Source organism: Macaca mulatta, chromosome X (genome assembly GCF_049350105.2).
Source record: "Macaca mulatta isolate MMU2019108-1 chromosome X, T2T-MMU8v2.0, whole genome shotgun sequence".
Lineage (NCBI taxonomy): Eukaryota > Metazoa > Chordata > Mammalia > Primates > Cercopithecidae > Macaca > Macaca mulatta.
The window spans coordinates 52,161,583-52,177,531 of NC_133426.1; the positions used below are offsets into that span (position 1 = coordinate 52,161,583).

At 43.1% G+C, this 15,949-nt stretch overlaps 1 long non-coding RNA gene across 1 annotated transcript in view; it reads right to left on the bottom strand.

Moving 5' to 3' along the window:
• Positions 1-1,135: 1,135 nt before the first annotated feature.
• The window catches only part of LOC106995713 (uncharacterized), a 74,426-nt gene continuing 59,612 nt past the window's right edge, over positions 1,136-15,949 (bottom strand). The window contains exons 2-3 of the long non-coding RNA XR_013412701.1: positions 1,494-1,569; positions 1,136-1,280 (exon numbers count right to left, since the gene is read on the bottom strand). This is a non-coding gene — a long non-coding RNA (uncharacterized LOC106995713). The remainder of the gene's footprint in view (positions 1,281-1,493; positions 1,570-15,949) is intronic.

Genomic DNA, 15,949 nt, shown 5'->3' on the forward strand with positions numbered 1-15,949 from the left:
CCTTGTGAACGTGCACCACAATAATAACACTAACACTCCAGCGCTGGAAACTACTAAAGAGTCCATTAGCAATAAAAGGCACGAATAAATTGTGGCATTGTCATACAATTCAAAATACTGCGCAGGAAGGCAAAGAAACGAAATTCAGCTACACAGCACGACAGAAGTCAATAGTAAGGAGAAAAACCTTACTGAAAAACCAAGAGAAACCCAGATTATAAAATATGTACTGTAAAATATGTACTGTACTGATTCTACGTACGTGTAATGCGTTCACAAACAGGCGGGATTATCTTCAAGTGTTAAAAGTCACAAGAGTGGTTAGATTGGCCGAGGTGGAAGACAAGAGTGACTGGCATGAGAGTGCTTTTGAGCTGCCAGCAATACAGTACACCATTTCTTAACCCAGATCGTAGGGGATCAGATGTCCCTGTGGAACCATTTACTGAGCGGTACCTTCATTTTTCATGCAACTCCATTTTTGTATTATATTCCACTACAATGTACATAAAGATATTTAAATGAATACAATCCCAGGAATGTCCATAAACAATGGATTCTTCAGCGAGTTGTATATTCTCTGACCACAATGCCACAATGGGATCTAGAAATCAATAACAAAAGATCATTACAAACCCCCATATGTGTTTGTAAATTAAGAAACATCCTCCTTAGTAACCCATGGCTCTAAGAAAAACTAACGTTGAAATGAGAAAATGTTTTGAGCTTACTAACGAAGCAAACTCCAGAGGTCTTTGCCTGCCAATATTACTAAGTCTCCTCTCTAGGGAAGTTTAGATTACACAGGAAGACTCTCCTGCGTCTCTGAGAAGGGGCAAGATGCCAGCAATCTGGACGCCAAACTCCAGCGGAGGTGAGGGACTGCAGATTGCTGTAGACAGCAACTGAAATCCCTACGCTGGGTTGGGATGTATGCCTTCAAGTGAGTCTGAAGTTCCAAAGCCCATAAATCTGCTGGTTCATGCTGTGCAGACAGTACATTTGTCCTCCAACTCCCAGAGTTGGGGGAGAGTGATTTGTCATGCTACGAGGAGCTGAGAGGGGATCTGGGTGTCTAAGTGATTTTTAACTACACTTTCTAGAGCAATCATGCAATTTACAGCCCCCACCATTACCAACAAGATGCAGGGATACACGGCAATGCCAGTGTGGCAGACAGTTGGAAGGTCTGGTGAGAGGGGTAAGTCGGTTGCTTTCCGGCTGTCCTCACTGCCAGTTGATGCTCAAGCTCTCTTGGCAACACAAGTGAGACCCTGTCTCTAAAAAAGCAAAACATTAAAAAAAAAAAAATTAACATGTAGTCCCAGCTACTCTGGAGGCTGAGGCTGGAGGATCCCTTGAGCTCAGCAGCTCGAGGATACAGGGAGCTATGATCGTACCACTGCACTCCAGCCTGGGCGACAGAGCAAGCACCCGCCACGCCCTCCAAAAGGATCAAGCTCTCTTAATCAGCTAAGTCAGATGTCACTCACCTGTTTCCTTACCAGCTTCTGCTACTTTCTTTCTTTTGTCTCCTCAGCCAGTTTCTTTGTCTTTATGGGGTAAAGCCTTAAGAAAGAAGGATGCAGCCAGGAAAGAGGGAGGGGGAAGAGAAGGGAGAAGTGAAGGTGAAAAAGAGAAGAGGTGAGTGAAGTACATGACCAAAGGTGCCCTGGGGAACCTGGGAGCAAGAACAAGGGTCCCCGGGCGAGTTGAAACTACCCCTCGTGCTCTTTGGTCTGTTGGGTGCTCCGGTTGCAGGGAATGGGCATCCGGTTGGACTTCATGAGAACTCACACTTTGGGGTGTGGAGGGCAGGACACCATGAGAGGAGTCCCACCCTGCTGCAAAAGATAGAAGAGGAGAGTTGTCCCCAACATAAAAGGGAAGGCAGTGACAGAAAGAGGCAAGCAGAGGATGGTGGATGGCAGAACAGAGACTATCATCAATGACATTTTCTTCACTGAGCCCACCCCAGAAATGAGCTCCCTTCCTGTGCACTCTCACAGCTCCTTGTCGTTGAATCTCATATCACTGATGATAATTTGCAGAGGAATAATTAAGTTGGTGATTCACTTTAGGATGTACTGCCCTCCGAGGCTGAAAGCTAAACACATAGGGCCCACGTTACGCCCAGTGCCACTTAAGGAACTAAGGATTAGTCACTGGGTAAGTATCAGGGGAAGGGAGGGTGGGGAGGGTGAGGGGAAGGAACGGCGTAGAGAGAAGGAAAAAGCAAAAGGAGGGGAAAACCAGGGAGGACAACATGCGAAAGGAAAGAGGGAGAGAAAGGGCAGTGAGGGATATGGGAACTCGGAGGGAGGACAAAGGGAAAGACAAGGCATGGAGGCGAGAGAGCAGAGAGGGGAGATGAGGGGTGATGACGGAGGCTGAAGTGAGGTAGGAAGAGAGAGGAAAGAGGAAAGGAGTGTAGAGGAATGGATGAGGGAGTAAAGAGAGAGGAACAAGGGGAGAGGTCCTTTACCAAAGGGTGATTGATGAGCGGGGGGCAAGATGAAGGGGCAGTGAGGGAGAAAGGGTAAGGAGGAGAAAACTGCCAGCGTTGAGAACTCTACTGTGCCTCTGGAAAGAGGGGATCCCCATCCCAGGTCAATCTGGGGCTCCCTGTGGGACTATCTCAGAGGGAGGAGCTGGATAAGCCAAGAGCAAAGGGTGCACGGGACCGCTCTTGCCTGGCTGCATGTGTCATTCGGGGCCTTCCCACCCAAACAGGGCGACCGGTCACATCAACCGCCACCTCTGATGAATCCAAGCTCTGCACCGGATCCTCCTTTACCCTGCCTGTTTCAACAAGCAAATTTAAGGGAATCACTCCCCTTCCTGGGATCCCTCCCTGACTGTATCAGTTGCAACCCCTTTCACGGTGGCAGAGACCTGGCCTCTCCCACAAGAGCCCTACGGGCCAGCCAGTGTGATGCACCGTACATCATCTCTGTTCAGGATGAAGCCTGTGTGTGTGTGTATGGGGTGGGAGTGTGTGTGTGTGTGGGGTGTGTGTGTGTGTACTAATAATCGCAGGGATCAATACCTCTGTGGGAATTGTGAATTCTTTCGATGTGACTGCCTTGCTAGAATCCCCTCTCCCAGGGGCCTTTATTTCAAGGACCAACTCTGCTTTTCTCCCACAGCCCAATGAATGCATCAGACACTCAGCTTCAGTTCCCATGGCAACAGGGGCTAATGGTCTAGAGACTAAGGATGAGACAAAGACAAACGCAGAGAAATGTGCGTGTTCTGTCTTCCTCTGAGGTACGCAAGCCCCTATTCAGGGATTGAAAAGAACATTTGCTTTAGTTCTACCCTGCCCTCCCCTCAATGCTGGGTGGAGGAGGGCAGAAATGCAGACGGGCCCGATATGAATCCAGAATTTCTACATCCTCTCAATGCACCTGCACGGCTTGGAGACAGGCTTGTTTGTCCCCGAGCCATCATGTTACCAACAATGTATTGTACCTGTAAACCATGCCTGTGGAACCTAGGATTCCCGCTACCCCAACTCACTTTCCTCTTTCCCACCCTCTGGCCTCTATCATAGTAGCCGAGTTTTTTCAGTCATTCCGATTTTCTGACAGAAAGTTCCAGCCAGCCCGATTTCAGAAGCGCTGTCTCAGAAGGGCTCCCTGATCCTTCCTGCCAGAGTCACATAGGACACACCTCCTCCCTCTTCTCCTCTGTGGCCTGGGAGACCTCCGCCCATACCATGGGACCAGTTCCTAGGACTCCCCCTTCCTGCCACACTCCTGTTCCGCCGAGCCTTGGGGAGACTCCAAGGAGGGAGGTTTCTGGTAGTCTCCCACTTCTGGAAGCAGCCCAACTAATGAGAGGCCTCTTCCCTGCCCCTCTTCCTGAGAAGCCCACCACCTCCTGTGTATTGGCTCCCCTTACCAGAGGCTGGACAAACAGGGTGCCAGGCAAGACATGAGACGTCCCACACTATAAATTTGTGATAAACAACAACTCAAAAGCTGGGCAAATGCCCCCAACTTCCCCTCTCTTCTTTCCGTCTATTCCAGCAAGTCTCAGAAGTCCCTTTGTCCAGCTGTACTCTCCTCTCCTGGGACCCAGCCGCCCTCCATTTCCCATGTCCTGGAACCCCTCAGTCCAAAATATCTAAAAAAACTCCACTTCACTGCAATGGTGCAACCCACACCCATAGCCATGCCCTACGCCAGAAGGAACCACATGAAGTCCTGCCCGTCTTCCCGACCTCCACGGATGTTGCGCGACATCCAGTCTCCTCTGGGTCAGGGGGTTTGTCTCATATGCACTCCTGAGTGCTCACCTGCCAGTGACTCCCCTGTGTTTCACACCCCTCTCAGGGGATCTCAGATCCACTCGGCTGCTGGTCTCTGTCTGGATGACCACGACCAGTTTCCCTTGGAGAAGGACCAATGCGGAATGGCAATGCCAGGAAGGCAACGCTTCGCTTGTCTGCTCTGCTCCTTAAATCCCCAAAAACACCACTCACAGGACTGTAGACGCTATGCCAGTTACAGACTTCAGTGAAGGATCAATAGTGACTACATGAAATGACAGTGGAACAAACTACTGGCGAGCGATGGCTAAGTATCCATGCTGCTAGAATCCAAAAAGAATCACCCACCCCCTGCCTCCCACGGAAAAGATAAGATCTTCTGAGGACATTCCATTTCCGGTGAATTCCTGTTCATGGCTTTTCTTCCGGTTTTGAGCACTGCCCTTTTCCCTCCCTGGAAAGGAGGAAGTCCCCTCCGTTAATCTGCTTCATTGTAGGGATTTCTTTATTTCTCAGTAATGGGATCTGTCTATCTCTCCACCTCACTGTGAACACATGAACAGCCAGAGACAATCCCCAAACACTAAGGAGCTATGAGTGTCACATAATCCCTCACCTAGCTCTGTGCAGTGGCTCACACCTATAACCCCAGCTCTGCAAGACACTGAGGCAGGAGGATTGTTTGAGGCCAGGAGTTGGACACGAGCCTGGTCTATGTAGCGAGACCTCATCTCTAAAATTACAAAAATCGAAAAAATTAGCCTTATATGGTGGCACGCATCTGTGGTCCCAGCTACTCGGGAGACTCACGCGGGAGGATCACTTGAGCCCAGGAGTTTGAGGCTGCAGTGAGTTATGACAGCACCACTGCATAGAGCTTTGGGAGGCTACACTTTGAAGCCATGAGTTCAAGACCAGCTTGGGCATCACAGCGAGACCCCATCTGCAGAAAAAAAATAAAATTAAATTTAAAAAATTAAAAATATCTCTGACCGATACATTTCTCAAAATTTGAATTTGTCAGTTTACATTAACCTTCGTTACTCAGCCTGGATCCTGTGGACTTCAAACTTCATTTTCTCATCCTCTGGACATGTCTGCCCTGCCAATCCCTCATTCTCAGTTTGGCCATCCCCGGGGATGGAGGTTATCAGTATGGCTTTAACTGAGAGCATGACGCATGGGGCTGGTGGCTCATATTTTCAACAAAGTCAGCCTCTCTGGTTGATCCTATCTTTACCCCTCACTGTTTCACAGTTTGTATTCCTGCAGATGTCCACTGTTTCTCTGCATCTTCACATTCTCCTGCTCCAGCGGTTATTCCCATCAGCATATAATTATGCTCCACTGTCCTCCATTTTAAACAAATACCTTCCCTTGGCAACACTTCCCTACCAGCTGTTCTCCTACATACCTGCTGCCTTTCACAGCAAAACTTTTCTGGTAAGTTGTCTGAACAGGTTGTCACCACTTCCTCATCTCCACCTCTGACGTCTTGCATGGCCTTCTGTCCTCCAATATGCTTTTTTTGTTTTTCATGCTCTTTAGTAACTTACACGATGTCAAATCCAATGATCATCCCTCTGACCTGGCTTGCCCTCTTAGTAGCATTGAACGTGCTGGCCACTATCGATCTCTTGAAATCTTGTGGATTCCATGAAACCATCCTCTTCTGGTGATCTTCCTTCCAGGATAGATCCTATTCTTTGAGTTATTTCCTGTCTCCTCTTCTTCTAAACTCCTCTACTTGTTGATATGCTCCAGATTGTGGCCTTGTTTCCTCCTTTTCTACATTTTTTCTCTAAGAAATTTCCTTTCACTTTATAGACGTAAGTAACACCTACATCTGCCACCTCCTGTATCCATCAGTATGTTTGGTTAGAAACAACAGAAAAACACTCACGATTGCTCAACCAAAAGAAAAAACCGGCTGCAAGAATACCAGGTTGCACATGGAATCAGTAAGAGGGCTGCATAACCAGGATTGGAAAGCAGGTAGGATTCATGGGAGTCTGAGACATAAAAACAATCACGAAGGTCATGCCTGAGAAATAGCTTTGTCTTGACATGGTTCTTGGAACCTTGCTACTCTGCCAGAGAGGCCGCTTTGGAAGCCTCCTACCACATTTAATTTTTCAGCCTTCTGGAAGTCTTCGTATAGGTTTCATTTTGTAATAATTCAAAAATATCCCTCCAACTTGTATCCTAATATATTAGCACGTATGTTAACTTAGGAATAAGTTATGAACATTTTGAATTCCTTCAGCGATTCTTTCCTCCTTCGTTAAAAGAAACAGCTTTACTGAGATATAATTCAGATACCACAAAGCTCACCCTTTAAAAGAGTACAGTGCAGTGTTTGTTAGTATATTCAAAAAGTTGAGCAACTCCCATTCTGTAGGTGGCCTTTTCACCATGTTGATTGTTTCATTTGGTTCGCCATAGGTTTTTGGTTCGGCATAGTCTCACCTATCTAATGTGGCCTTTTGCTGCTTGTGCTTTTTGTCATATTCGAGAAGTCATTTCCAAGTCAAATGCCATGGAACTTTTCACCTATGTTCTCTTCTAGGAGATTTATTGGAAAAGATATTTGAAAAGGATAGATATGATAAAGGATTAACATCCAAGCTATACAAGGAACTCCTACAACTCAATACCAAAAAAGAAGACAACAAACTGACTAAAGAATGGGCAAAAGACTTGAATAGACGTTTCTCCAGAGAGGACGTGCACATGCCCAACAGTGTATGAAAAAGTGCTCAACATCACTACTCATCAGAGAAATGCAAATACAGACCACAATGAGCTACCACCTCACACTTCGAAAGATAGCTATTATCAAAACAAGAAAGAAAAAGAAAAAAAGAGAGAAAGAAAGAAAGAAAAGAAAGAAAGAAGAAAGGAAGGAAGGAAGGAAGAAAGAAAGAGAAAGAAAGAACAAACGAACGAAAGACAGACAGAAAGAAAGAAAGAAAGAGAAAGAAAGAAAGAAAGAAAGAAAGAAAGAAAGAAAGAAAGAAAGAAAGAAAGAAAGAAAGAAAGAAAGAAAGAAACAACAAGTGTTGTTTTGGAGAAGATGTGTAAAAATTCCAACACGGGCACACTGGGGTAGGCACGTAAAATGGTGCAGCCACTATGGAATACACCATAGTGGTTCCTCAGAAAATTAAAAATAGAATGACCATATGATCTGGCAATCCCACTTTTGGGTATATAACCAAAAGAATTGAAATCAGGACCTTGAAGGGAATATATGCACTCCCACCTTTATTGAAGCATTACATCTAACAGTCAAAATTTTAAAACAATATGGAAACAACCTAAATGTTCATTGACAGATGAATGCATATTAAAAATGTGGTATATACATAAAATGGCACATTACTCAGCCTCCATGAAGAAGGAATTCCTGCCATCACACACAAATAATGTGGGTTCTAAATATTTCAGCTGTCTAAAATAGTCAATCTTAAAAACCAGAGTGCAATGTCGGCTGCTTGAACCTTGAGGGAGGGGGAAACAGGGAGTTGCTGTTCTATGGGTATAAAGTTTCCATTGTGCAAGGGGAATACATTCTTGAGATCTCCTGTACAAGCCTGTGCCTATGGTTAACAATATGGCATTCTGCACTTAAAATTTTAGTGAGGGCGGATCTCATGTTACGTGTTCTTAGTACAATAAAATAAAATTTAGAAAACAGAAAGTTGTGCAACTATCACAACCATGTAATTTAAAAACTGTTTTATTTAAAAAAACACACTGTATGTATTTAAGTGACTTAATCTTCCCTCTTCTTCAAACCACTGGTACCCTCTGATCTATCTTCTGGCTCTCTGATTTTGCATGTAGTGAATGTTTTCCATAAATCAGATCATACAATACATGACCTTTTTGACTGGCTTTTTTCAGTAAGCGCTATGTTTTCCAGATTAATCAATGTTGTGGCTCGTACATTTGATTAACTACCATATAATGGTTACTCATTCAACTGTTGATGGACATTTAGATTCTTTCACTTTTTGGCTTTTATGGATGAGGCTGGTATGGACACTCTTGTACAGGATTTTACCTGAGTTACTTTTTCAAATCTCCTGGGTGAATACCTAGAGTGGACTTGCTGGGTCCTAAAGGAACTCTAACTTTTGGAGGAACTGCTGCACCCTCTCCCAAAGTGATTGAACCATCTTACAATCCCATGAGAAATGTCTTAAGATTCCAGTTCCTCCACAACCTTGCCAACATTTGTCATTGTCTGTTTGATTTCAGCCATCTTAGTGAGTGGGAAGCGGTATCACAACGTGGATTTGACTTGCACTTCCCTAATGACTAATGACACTGAGCATCTTTTCTTGAGCTTATTAGCCGTTTGTATATGTTCTTTAGAGAAACATCTATCACAATCCTTTGCCCACTTTTATTTGGGCTGTGTCTTTTTTATTAGGCAGTCGTAAGTGTTTATTAGATATTGCAAATAGAGTCAAATATGAGATATATGATTTTCCAGTCTTTTCAATCATCTCATCTCATAAGTTGTCTTCCTTGTCCTTGATGGTGGGCTTTGAAGCACAAAAGTATTTAATTTTAATGAAGTACAGTTCCTCTGTGTTTCATGTTCTTCACCCGTGATATGGGTACCATATCTACAAAGCCAATTCCAATTTCAAGGTCATGAAGATTACCCCCAAAGTTTTTTTCCAAAAGTTACATAGTTTTTTCCCCTTAGGTTTATGTCTGTCATTCATTTTGAATTAATTTTCAGACATGGCATGAGATGGTGGGTCCGCTTCATTCTTCCCCACGGGCATAACCATTTGTCCCAGCACCCTTTGTGGAAAATGCTATTCTTTCTCACTTTGAGTTGCCTTGAGACACCTGTCGAAAATCAATTGAACTTAAAAGAAGAGGTTTATTTCTAAAATTTGCATTTTTATGACACTGATACATATGCCTAAATTTATGCCAGTACCACAACACATTGATTACTGTAGCTTTGCAGTAAGTTTTGAAATAGAGACGTGTGAGTCCTCCGTCGTTGCTCTTTTTCAAGATTGTTTTGGCTTTTCTGGGTCCCTTGCATTGCCATGAGAATGCTAGAATCGGATTGTCAATCATGGCAAGAAAATCCTGGTGGGATTTTAAACAGAGAGTACGTTGTATCTGTAGATCCACTTGTGGACTGCTGCTATTCTAATGATACACAGTCTTCCCATCCATGCATAAGGGACACCTTCACATTTCTTTAGGTCTCCTTTAATTTCTTTCAATAAGGTTTTGTAGTGTTCTCTGTACAAGTCTTACACTTCTTTTGTGAAATTTATTTCTAACTATTGTGTTTCTTTGGATGCTATGATAAATGGAATTGTTTTTAAAATGTCCTTTATTGGATTATTCATTGGTAGTATAAAGAAATAAAATTGTGTGTTTTACATTGATATAGATATTATATAGAATAAACTCAATGACTCGTCCTAATAGTATTTTATTTTCTGGCTTCTTTAGTGTTTTCTACATACATGATAATGTCATCTGTGAGCAGAGAGAGTTTTACTTATTCCTTTCAAGTCTGGAGGTCTTCTATCTCTTTTTCTTGCCTAAATGCATTAGCTAGAAGCTCTTGTACAATGTTAAATAGAAATGGTGAGAGCACACATTGTTGCTTGTTGAGGGTGAAAGTTTTCAGCCTTTCACCATTAATCATGATGGCAATTGCGGGTTTTTCATAGAGTCTACTGAGTTGCAGAAGTGCCTTTTTTCTCCAGTTTCTTCGTATTTTTTTAAATTGTGAAATGGTTTTGGATTTGTCACAAGTTTTTCTGTGTCTATGGAAATGATGATATGGGATTTTTATTTGGTTAGTGTGGTATATTATATTGATTGATTTTTGTACGTTGAACCAACTTTACATTCCTGGAGCAAGTTCCACTTGGTCTTTGTGTGAAATCTTTGTGTGTGTGTGTGTGTTCGCACGCGCACGTGTGTGTGTTGCTGAATTAGGTATGTGTGTAATTTGTGGAGGAGATTTGTGTATACATAACAGATATTCATCTGTAATTATGTTGGTGATCTCCTTCTGATGCCTTGTCTAATTTTGGAGTTTGGTTAAAGCTGGGCTCAAAAAACTAGCTGGGAAGGTTACCCTTCTGTTCTTGAGCAATCTTGTGAAGCCTTGGTGTTAAGCATTCTTTAAATATTTGGTAGAATTCCACCAGTTACCTCTGGACTTTTCTTTGGGGAAATATATCTGTTAGTAATTCAATCCCTTTACTTGTTGTAAATCAGTTCAAATCTTCTACTTCTCCTTTAGGCAGTTTCAGTAATTTGTGTGTTTCTGGACATTTGTCCTTTTCACAAGATTATCTGATTTGTTGATATGCTGTTGTTCACAGTATTTCCCATAACCTTTTTATTTCTGTAAGATTGTATTAATATTCTATATTCTAGTTTTGAGTTTTGTAATATGCATCTTTTCTATTCTTTTGTAGTCTGGCAAAAGCATGTCAATTTTATTGATCTTTGTTAATGAACCAACTGCTGGTTTTTTTAATTTTCTCTATTATTTCCTATATTCTTTTTATTTCTATCACTCTAACAGTCCTTATTTCCTTCCTTCTGCTTGTTTGGGGTTAGTTTAATTTTCTTGCTCCTGTATCTTAACATAAAAATTTAGGAGAATTGTTTGAGAGCACTACTCCTTTTTTTTAATATAGGCGTTTATAGCTATACATTTGCATCTAAGAGCTAATTTAGCCACATCCTACAAGGCTGGGATCTTGTGTGCATCTTTTTCCCTTCAGTTGTGTCCATTTTTGCTTCATGTATTGTGGGGGCACTATTGCTATGTGTCTATATATTTTTATAACAATCTTTACATCTTCTTGATGGATTGAGCACTCTACCATGTTAAAACGTCCTTCTCTGTATCTAAATCGAATTGTTGTCTCGAAGTATATTTTTGTCTCAGAGAATATTAGTAGAGCCACTCCAACTCTCTTTTCATGATTGTTTCCACACTATACTTTTTTCATGCTTTTATTTTAAGCAATTTATGTCTTTGAAAGTAAAGCACACCTCTTCTAGACAGCATGTAATTGGAGCATTTAAAAAATCTGTTCTGCAGGCAACCTACAGAATGGGAGAAAATTTTTGCAATCTACTCATCTGACAAAGGGCTAATATCCAGAACCTACAAAGAACTCAAACAAATTTACAAGAAAAAAACAAACAACCCCATCAAAAAGTCGGCAAAGGATATGAACAGGCATTTCTCAAAAGAAGACATTCATACAGCCAACAGACACATGAAAAAATGCTCATCATCACTGGCCATCAGAGAAATGCAAATCAAAACCACAATGAGATACCATCTCACACCAGTTAGAATGGCGATCATTCAAAAGTCAGGAAACAACAGGTGCTGGAGACGATGTGGAGAAATAGGAACACTTTTACACTGTTGGTGGGATTGTAGACTAGTTCAACCATTATGGAAAACAGTATGGCGATTCCTCAAGGATCTAGAACTAGATGTACCATATGACCCAGCCATCCCATTACTGGGTATATACCCAAAGGATTATAAATTATGCTGCTATAAAGACACATGCACTCGTATGTTCATTGCAACACTATTCACAATAGCAAAGACTTGGAATCAACCCAAATGTCCATCAGTGACAGATTGGATTAAGAAAATGTGGCACATATACACCATGGAATACTATGCAGCCATCAAAAAGGATGAGTTTGTGTCCTTTGTAGGGACATGGATGCAGCTGGAAACCATCATTCTTAGCAATCTATCACAAGAACAGAAAACCAAACACCGCATGTTCTCACTCATAGGTGGGAACTGAACAATGAGATCACTTGGACTCAGGAAGGGGAACATCACACACAGGGGCCTGTCATGGGGAGGGGAGAGGGGGGAGGGATTGCATTGGGAGTTATACCTGATGTAAATGACAAGTTGATGGGTGCAGCACACCAACATGGCACAAGTATACATATGTAACAAACCTGCACGTTATGCACATGTACCCTACAACTTAAAGTATAATAATAATAAATAAATTAAAAAAATAAAAAATAAAAAATCTGTTCTGCCAATCTCTCCTTTTGGTTTTGTTGAGGGCATTTTCACCTACATTTATAAAAGATATTGTTCTGTGGTATGCTCTCCTTGTGATGTCCTCTTCTGCCTTTGGTTTCTGGGTAATATTGGTCTCATAGATTGACTTAAGTGAGTTTGAGCAAGTTACTTAACTTTCGTGAACCTCAAAGACTAAGAGGGATGTGAATGGGCTGAGTCTGGAAGGTTTTCTTTTCTCTAAGCGGTCTTCTCCAGGTGGTGGTGGGGCGGAGGCACCTGCTAGGAGTAGAATGCGGGGCGGATGGATAGTGGGGTCAGATATCATCTTGTGCACCCCTTATCTCCCAGGTCCTCCCTTCACCTTCTTGCACATCCTGTCTCCCTCCCCATTTACATCTACCACAAGGAATTCGAAGGAGTTTGCGGAACTTTAGGTGAAATTTCTCTTTCTCCAAAAGTGGATTGGATAAGAGGCACACAAAATATTTCTGAACCCAAATAGTTTTCAGAGAACGTAGGATGATGAAGAAACAATGTGCCGCCATTGAACTTCTATTCTTTCTTCCACACAGTGAAAAGCTTATTTAGTCTTTATAGTGGGTAATAAAATCCCTGAGTCCAGAAAATGAAACCTGGGGCAACGAAGAGGCTTCACTGAGGCTTCAGCATTTTGGCTAAGGAAGGGCTTGCTGGGGCACTAGGAGCAAGACTGATGACTGTAGAATCACACGCCATACAGAATGGATGATCAGGCTTCCTCTTACCATGGGAACTCCCAATCTGGTTTGAAAAAGGGGACTCATACATGACATTATTCAATATAATGAAAGGTGCTACATAAGTTGAAGAGCCTTCGAAAAGATGGATGAGAATTAGTCACTGCCATTGAGAAGTTCAGAGTCTGGTGGGAGAGATAAGGCTCATAGACAATGATACTTATCATAGTCAGTATTACCTTTCTTACAGGAACAAAGAGGAGGGAAGAAACAACTTCCTGAGGGAGTCAGAAGCACTTACTCCAAGTTTAAGGGATGAGTTGCAGGTTATCAACCATCAAAGCTGTGGGAATGACATTCCGGGAAGAAGGAACAGAATTTGCAAAGAAGGAAGCTTATTGGACACACATTTTTTGAGAACTCTGTCTTCCCCAAATACTGTGCAAGGTTTGAGAGCTAGAGAGGAAATCAACAATGCCTCTGTCCAGATCACTAATGAATCCATGTACCCTGAGCTGGCAAGGGAAACATTCACAAACCAGTTCTCATCATTTTAAAAGGTATAATGACTCCAGGGATGCCTGGGGAAGGCCATCTCGTCATTCAGTCAGGTCCCCCACCGGGGAAGTCAGTACCATGCTACCTTCACCATTATTCCCAGTTTTGTAGGTCCAGCAATTAAACATTGTCCACACATCCAGAGGGAATTGGGCTACAGAAGACTGCCTCACATTGATAAAATTTACCAAAATTATACCCATATGGTACACAAAATGAGGTCAGGTGCATCATTTGAATGAAACATTGACAATTTTAAAACACGTTAAATAATTTTTCCTAAATGATACATTTTGCCTCACTTGCGTTTGTTTTTTACAGTAACTTTCTATTTACGACAAGTGATGCTGGATTTCCACTTATGGTAGTGATATTAGGTTTCCTTTGAAAATATACTTACTGATGAAAAACTATTTTGTTCAAAGGAAAACACTATGCCTTCTAAACACGACAATGAAGATAGCATGTGATATTAATGAATTAAAATTCTAAGCAAACTATAAGAAATGCAAGTGAAGTATTAATGTAGATCGGAAGCATTTGGTATTATAATAGTTTTATCACAATTAAATATGGCAAAAAGAGTGAAGGTAGTAAACGGATAATTACTGAAATCAGGGACCAACTCGAATTTTCTCCCAGAGTCCGATGAATGCGTCAGACACTCAGCTTCAGTTTCCATGGTAACTAGGACTAACGGTCTCGGGACTAAGAATGAGACAAAGAGAAACACAGAGAAATGTGCACATTCTGTCTTCCTCTGAGGTACACAAGCCCCTATTCAGAAAATGAAAAGAACATTCACTTCAGTTCTGCCCTGACCTCCCCTCACTGCTGGGTGGAGGAGAACGGAAAGGCAGAGGGATCCAATACCAATCTTAAGGGTTTACATCCAGGCTTCCTTGTCCCTTAGCCACCATCTTACCAACAATGTATTGTACCTCCAAACCATGCCCGTGGAATCTAGGATTCTTGCTATCCCAATCCACTTGCCCGGTTCCCCACCCACTAGCCTCTATCATAATATGGGAGGTTTTCAGCCATCCCCATTTTACGTCAGATAGTTCCAGCCCGATTTCAGAAATGCTGCCCCAGAAAGGTTCCCTGACCCTTCCTGCCAGATCACACAGAACAGAACAGACTCCCTCCGTTTTCTCCTCTGTGGCCTGGGAGACCTCAGCCAGATCATGGGACCAGTTCTTAGGGCTCCCCCTTCCTGCCAGACTCCCATTCCACCAGGGCCTGGGGGGAGACCCAAAGGAGGGAAGTTTCTGACAGTCTCTTGCTTTGGGAAGCAGCCAAACTAATGAGGGGCCTCTTCCCCATCCCTTTTTCCTGAGTAGCTATCTCCTTTGTATTGGCTCCCTGTATCAGAGGCTGGACAAACAGGGTTCCAGGCAGGACATGACACATTCCACACCATAAATTTGTGAAGAAAAACCACGCAAAAGCTGGGCATAGGCCCCCAACTTCCACTCCCTTCCTTCCATTTATTCCAGCGAGTCTCTGAAGTCCCTTTGTCCACCTGCACTCTCCTTTCCTGGGACCCAGCTGCCATTTCCCATGTCCTGGAAACTCTCGGCCCGAAATATCCAAGTAACTTCATTGTACTATTCCTTTCTTGCATTGCTGTAAAGAAATACCTGAGACTGGGTAATTTATAAAGAGAAAAGGTTTAATTGGCTCACAGTTCTGCAGGCTGTACAGGAAGCCTGATTTTTGGCATCCGCTCGGCTTCTGGCAAGGCCTCAGGAAACTTGCAATCCTAGTGGAAGGCAAAGGAAGAGGGAGCACTTCACAGGGGGAGGGAGCACTTCACATGGGCGGGGCGGAAGGAAGAGAGTCAGGCGGAGATGCTACACACTGTTAAACAACCTGCGCTCATGAGAATTCTATCTTGATAACAGCACTAGGGAAATGATGCTAAATCATTAGAAACCACCCCCATCATCCAATCACCTCCTATCAGGCCCAACCTCCAACACTGGGGATTACAACCGGACATGAGATTTTGGCAGAGACACAGGTCCAAACCATATCCCTCATCTTCACTGCAATGGAGCAACCCACACCCATAGCTGTGCCCTCCACCAGAAGGAACCACATGAAGGTCTGCCCATCTTCCTGACCTCCATGGACAGTAGGTGACGTCCAGTCTCCTTTTGATCAGGGGCTTTGTCTCATATGCACTCCTGGGTACCCACCCACCAGTGACTCCTCTGTGTTTCACACCCCTCTCAGGGAATCCCAGATCCACTTTGTGTTGGTCTCTGTCTGGATGACTAGGACCAGTCTCCCTTAGAGAAGGGC